At 40.2% G+C, this 5,854-nt stretch overlaps 1 pseudogene; it reads left to right on the top strand.

Moving 5' to 3' along the window:
- Window positions 1-5,214: 5,214 nt before the first annotated feature.
- On the top strand, window positions 5,215-5,330 carry LOC111744039 (annotated as a pseudogene).
- Window positions 5,331-5,854: the final 524 nt, after the last annotated feature.

The following is a 5,854-nucleotide window of genomic DNA, read 5'->3' as shown; positions in this document are numbered from 1 at the left end:
AATCAACAGATTGGATAAAGTGGATGATCGAATCAGCAATTTAGAGTATGGGGTAGTGGAGGACACCCAATCAAAACAGCAACAAGAAAAAAGAATCCAAAAATATGTGGATAGTTTAAGGGGCCTCTGGGACAACTTCAAGCATATCAACATTTGCATCATAGGGGTACCAGAAGGAGAAGAAAGAAACCAAAAAATTGAAAACCTATTTGACAGAAAACTTCCCTAACCTGGTGAAGAAAATAGACGTGCAACTCCAGGAACCTCATGGAGTCCCAAACAAGATTAACCTAAAGAGGCCCACACCAAGATACATCATACATAAAATGCCAAAGGTTAAAGACAAAGAGAGACTCTTAAAAGCAGCAAGAGAAAAGCAATTAGTTACCTACAAGGGCGCTCCCATTAGACTGTCAGCTGATTTATCAACAGAAACTTTGCAGGCCAGAAGGACTTGGCACAAAATATTCAAAGTGATGAAAAGCAAGGACCTACAACCAAGATTACTCTACCCAGCAAAGCTATCATTTAGAATCGAAGGACAGATAAAGAGCTTTCCAGACAAGCAAAAGCTAAAGGAATTTATCACTGCTAAGCCAGTATTACAGGAAATGCTGGAGAGACTTTAAGAAGAAGGAAAAAAAGTATCAAACATATGAATAATAAAATGGCAATAACTACATATCTATCAACAAGTACTTCAAATAAAAAATAATTAAATGCTCTTATCAAAAGATAAGGTAGCTGAATGAATAAGAAAATAAGACTCTTACATATGCTGCCTACAAGAGACTCACTTCAGATCAAAAGACACACAGACTGAAGGTAATTCCATTTCTGGGTATTTATCCGAAGAAACCCAAAATACTACTTTGAAGGAACATGTGCATCTGTATGTTCATTGCAGTATTATTTACAATAGCCAAGATATGGGGGCAACCTGAGCGTCCATCAGTGGATGAATGGGTAAAAGAAGAGGTGGTGCATATATAAAATGGAATATTGCTCAGCCATAAAATACATAAGTAAGTAAGTTAATCAATCAATCAATCAATCAATCATTCAATTAATTAATTTAATCTCTACATCAGCAACAACGTGGATAGACCAAGAGGGTATTGTGCTGAGTGGAATAAATCCAGACAGAGAAAGACAAACGCTATATGATTTCACTTACATGCAGAACAAAACCTATTTGACAGAAAATAGGTTTTTTCCTTCTTCTTAAAGTCTCTGCAGCATTTCCTTCACTTACATAAAGAACAAAATAAACAAATAAAATAGAAACAAACTCATAGATACAAAGAACATTTTGAGGGTTACCGGATGGGAGGGGGGTTTTGGGAGTAAATGTAAAAGGAGAGAAGAATTAAGAAGTACAAGTTGGTAGTTACAAAATAGTCATGGAGATGTAAAGTACAGCATAAGGAATATAGTCAATAATATTGTAATAACTATGTATGGTGTCAGGTGGGGTGACCACTTCTTGAGTTTTATTATACATGTCTAATCACTATGCTGTATGCCCGAAACTAATATATTATCGTATACCCACTATAATTGAAAGATAAAAAAGATTATTAAAGAATAAAAATAAAAATAAAGATGAAAATGCTCAATGATAGCACATCCAGTTTTAATAAAGCAAAAATGAAAGCCATCCAGAGCATAGACAACAGTATGGAAAACGTTCATCATAGATAAAGCCCCTGTCAATGCAGCCAGAAGCAAGAGCAGGCTGGGACTGTCTGAATAGTCAGTTCCTGTGAGAGATAAATTGCCAGTAAGACAGGAGTGGAAGGAGGCCAAAGGGATAGCAAAGTAAATATTCAGAAGAGCTGCCGCTCACCACTCCTGCAGTGCTCACAGCAGCAAGGTTAGGCTCTATAATGTTCAGTGCCTTTTAAAACGCTCTCTCTGCTCCATAAGTGACAAGAATCATTCCGTATTGGTGCTTTCCTCCTCCCGCTTTATTTTTTTTCTCATTTAAAAGGAAGGTAGGTGGTGCTTTCTAGGTTTCGAGAGCTTTGTTTTTTAATTCAACCCCTTGAATTAGCTTAGCACCATGCCTGACATGTGGACTGTGTTTAAGAAATGAATATGAGCTAGTCTATTTTTTTTTAAAGGAGCACTTGTACACTCTAGACAATTTAGAAATTAAAACAAAAAAGAGACCATCCCACCCCAAGCTCCTTCACTATAGAAAAATACCAAACTTTCCAGTTGGTCTGAAAACCTGTGCATAGGCTTTTGTTGTTTTGTGGGTGGGGATCATCGCTCAGATTGTACCTTGGTTGTTAAGAAGAGTCTTCTCCTTGAATCATTCACCTGGCTGAGAGGCAGCATTGGCAAAGAAGTGAGGAAAAACAATGTCCTCAAAGGTCCTTTGGGTGATCCAATAAATCACTGTGGGATTTGCACTGATATCTAGATTTTTCCACCTCTCCGCAATGTCAACTTTTATCTAGGTTTTCTCTTCTCTTAACAGCACCTCTAATTCAGTAGACTCTAAATTGTGTGCATGAGACAATTCATTGGTGACTAGGAAGTTCTTTTTTTTTATTTTATCCTTTAAAAATTCCCACATAATTTATAAATAAACAAACAGACCTATAGTGGGGATACAAACACAAAAATATTTGGTTGATATGGGGACAGATTTTAAAAGTTTAGACGCCAGTTTTAGTCTCTCATATTTTGAACTTTCCAGATCCTTTAAGGTTATTCATTTTTCAATCTTTCAGTCACTATATATTCATTGAGTGCCTACTATGTGTTACCCTTGTTCCAGGTGTGGGAATACAACATTAAGGTGGAAAATTTCCTTGCCCTCATAGAACTTACTGGGAGATATAAACAATAAAAAAAAAATTCAAAATATTTAATATTGTAGAGTAACAAGTTCAATTAAAAAATTAAGCAGGTCACAAGGCTGGAAATGATGGGAAGTGCTCTTTCAGAGGAGGTGGCCAGGAAAGGCCTCTCTGAGAAGGTGACGTTCAAATACAAGTTTTAAATAAAGTAAGGATGTGAGCCAAGCAAAGACAGGATGAGTTGCTGTAACAAAGACATCCCACAATACTGCTTTCTAAACAAGATAGATATTTATTTCTCTCTCACTTAACAGACTAATTCAGAACTAATAAAATAGGGAGGTGGATTTTTCTCTGGCTTATCTTCCATCTCCTAAAGCAGAAGTCACCAAACTTGGTCCACTCACAGACTAAAAACAGGCAACTGTCTTTTTATGTCAATAAAGTTTTATTGTAACACAGCCATGCCCGTTTGTTTACATATGATCTTGGCCTCCTTCATGCTCCATGTAGAACTGAATAGTTGTGACAGTGAACACATGTCCCACAAAGCCAAAAATATTACTATCTGCCTCTTACTGAAAAAGTTTGCTGATCCATGCTTTAGCTTATTGTCTGGAGGACACATTTTAGTGTCACCTTTCTCTCTGGTAAGCACTAGACTTCACTGAAGCAGGAAAGATCCAGCAGAGAGTCATGGGCCATGTCCCTGGTCCTTACCAATGAGGTCATTCAGAAAAGCTGGGGATGAAGAGCATGTAGTAGATTCCGTAGCCCCCATGACCTTCCCAACCCTCCTATATGGGATTTTTGTGTCATGACCCCACCAGACCCACCACCCCGCAAAACACCCTCATCCTACACCTTGGTACTCCCTCTTCACTGCTCTCTAGTCTGTAAGCCCCAGAGGCAAGGTAGCATGGCCAGCGGGGGACAAAGAACTTCAGTGAGCCCATTGCCCAGTCAGTGTAGGAGGGACCATGGCATGGAAGACTCTCTGAGCTGTGAGGCATATGAACGATTTGCTTTCTGAAATGAGGAATTCTGAGTAGGCCAGCAAGGTAGGAGGGTCGGAGGGGATAGGCATGTGGGTCTACCTGAAACCCCACCTCCAGTGACCAAGCAACAGCCACCCACGTGGCCTTCCAGCTTCACAGAGACTAATGCTGCCATGAGCTTCACTGACAGAGCGCACCCCCTGCCAGTGCTGGTCAAAGGCCCATTAGGAGAATGTGGATCTGCATCATGTCGGGATTTCACAAAGAAAGAAAGACAAAAAGAGCCTCTTCTTTCTATCTCGTGTGTTTATAAAGTTTGTCAAGAATGAAGCAACTCAAATAACATCATGGTTTGCGGCTCTGAGGTCTGACATCACCATACTTCATTGCCAGAGCTGTGTTTAAAATCACAGATAAAATAAAGAGCACGAAGCTGAAAATATTACACACAGATTATTTCAAGAGGTAGTGGGGCCTCTTCCAATGTTTTGGGGATCAGGGCCATCTTCCATCTCCTATCCTGTGTTTCCCCTGCCTCCCACATTAGTGTCGAGTTAGGAGGGGTACATAATTCGACCCAACGAAAGAAGCTAGGATTCGGGATGCCATTGTATCTGGGGCTTTATAATCAATTAATCTAAAAGCATCTCTTTTAGACTGATTCTCTGTGCTAATCACAACAGCATGAAAGGCGGGGTGAAAGGAACCAGCGGTACTGTGTTCGGCACCTGCGGTGAGAGGAGAGACCTGATAGAAGGAGTAAGAAGAGGTGAGTGTGGGTCACCCTGACCCATTACCAAGTCAGAGTGTAAGTGAGCAAAACTGTCCTGAGACAGGCAAACAGGGCTGGGCACCCTCTGCCTTCCCCTAAGTCCCTCCAGAGGCCTGACACCTTCTGGTCGCTCCATTTCCAGTACTAAGTCCACACTCGGGAAAGCCCTATGGTTTGCACTAAGGAGAGTATAAATGATAACAGCCCACTGTGGTCCTGACTATTTGCTTTTTTAACAAGGATGAAAGACAGAATCTGGTGCTGTAGAAGGGAAGGCATTTGAACGCCAAGAGGAAGAGGCCCGTACTGCACACCCGACAGATGGCTGCTTCCTGGGCCCTGGAGTTCAGCGAGGCACCTGGCTTTCTGTAGGAGGCAGGGAGGGGAAGTTAGAGGAATGAAGACTGGGAACAGGATCCTATCCGCCACCCCAAAAAAGGAGGGTTTGTTTGTTTGTTTGTTTGTTTGTTTGTTTGTTTTTAAGGTTGTATGGTACGAAACTGAGAATGCTTGATACAGCCAACCTGCAAAACAGTTTGATAATTTCTTAAAAAGTTAAACATACACTTACCATAAGACTTAGCAATACCATTCCTGGAAATTTTGCCTAGAGAAATTAAAGCTTAGGTTTGTCTATAGCCATGCCACCCTGAACAAGCCCAATGTCTGATCTTGGAAGCTAAGCAGGGTCAGGCCTGGTTAGTACGTGGATGGGAGACCACCTAGGAAGATCAGGTGCTGTAGGCATAAAAAATAAAAAAAATAAGGGATTGCAAGCTGACAAATTCCTTGCAATCTTTGAGGTTAACCAAGGGTTGTCTTGCCTAAAAAAAAAAAATTAATAAATAAAATAAAGCTTAGGTTCATGTAAAAACCTGTATGCTAGTGCTCACAGCAGCTTTACTCAATATTGCCCCAAACCGGAAACAACCTAAATGTTTTCTATAAGTGAATAAATAAACACCATCTGTTACAGTCACACAAAGGAATACTTGTCAGCAACAAAAAATAACAAACTATTGATACACACAGCAACTTGAGTGGACTTCAAATGCATTATACTGAATGAGAAAAAAAAAACAGTCTCAAAAGTTTCTTACCGAATGATTCCATTTATACGATAATCTTGATGGATGAAATGATGGTGGAGAACAGAGCAGTGATTGCCATGGATTGGGGTGACTATAAAGGGCAACGTGAGGGAGCTTTTCGTTATGATGGAACAGTTATGTCAATTGATTGGGGCAGTGAGTACACCAATCTATACATGT

This window comes from Pteropus vampyrus, unplaced genomic scaffold, assembly GCF_000151845.1.
Source record: "Pteropus vampyrus isolate Shadow unplaced genomic scaffold, Pvam_2.0 Scaffold5, whole genome shotgun sequence".
Classification (NCBI taxonomy): Eukaryota; Metazoa; Chordata; class Mammalia; order Chiroptera; family Pteropodidae; genus Pteropus; species Pteropus vampyrus.
Note: the sequence above shows the minus strand (reverse complement) of the source record. Positions and strands in the feature narration are given on the sequence as shown.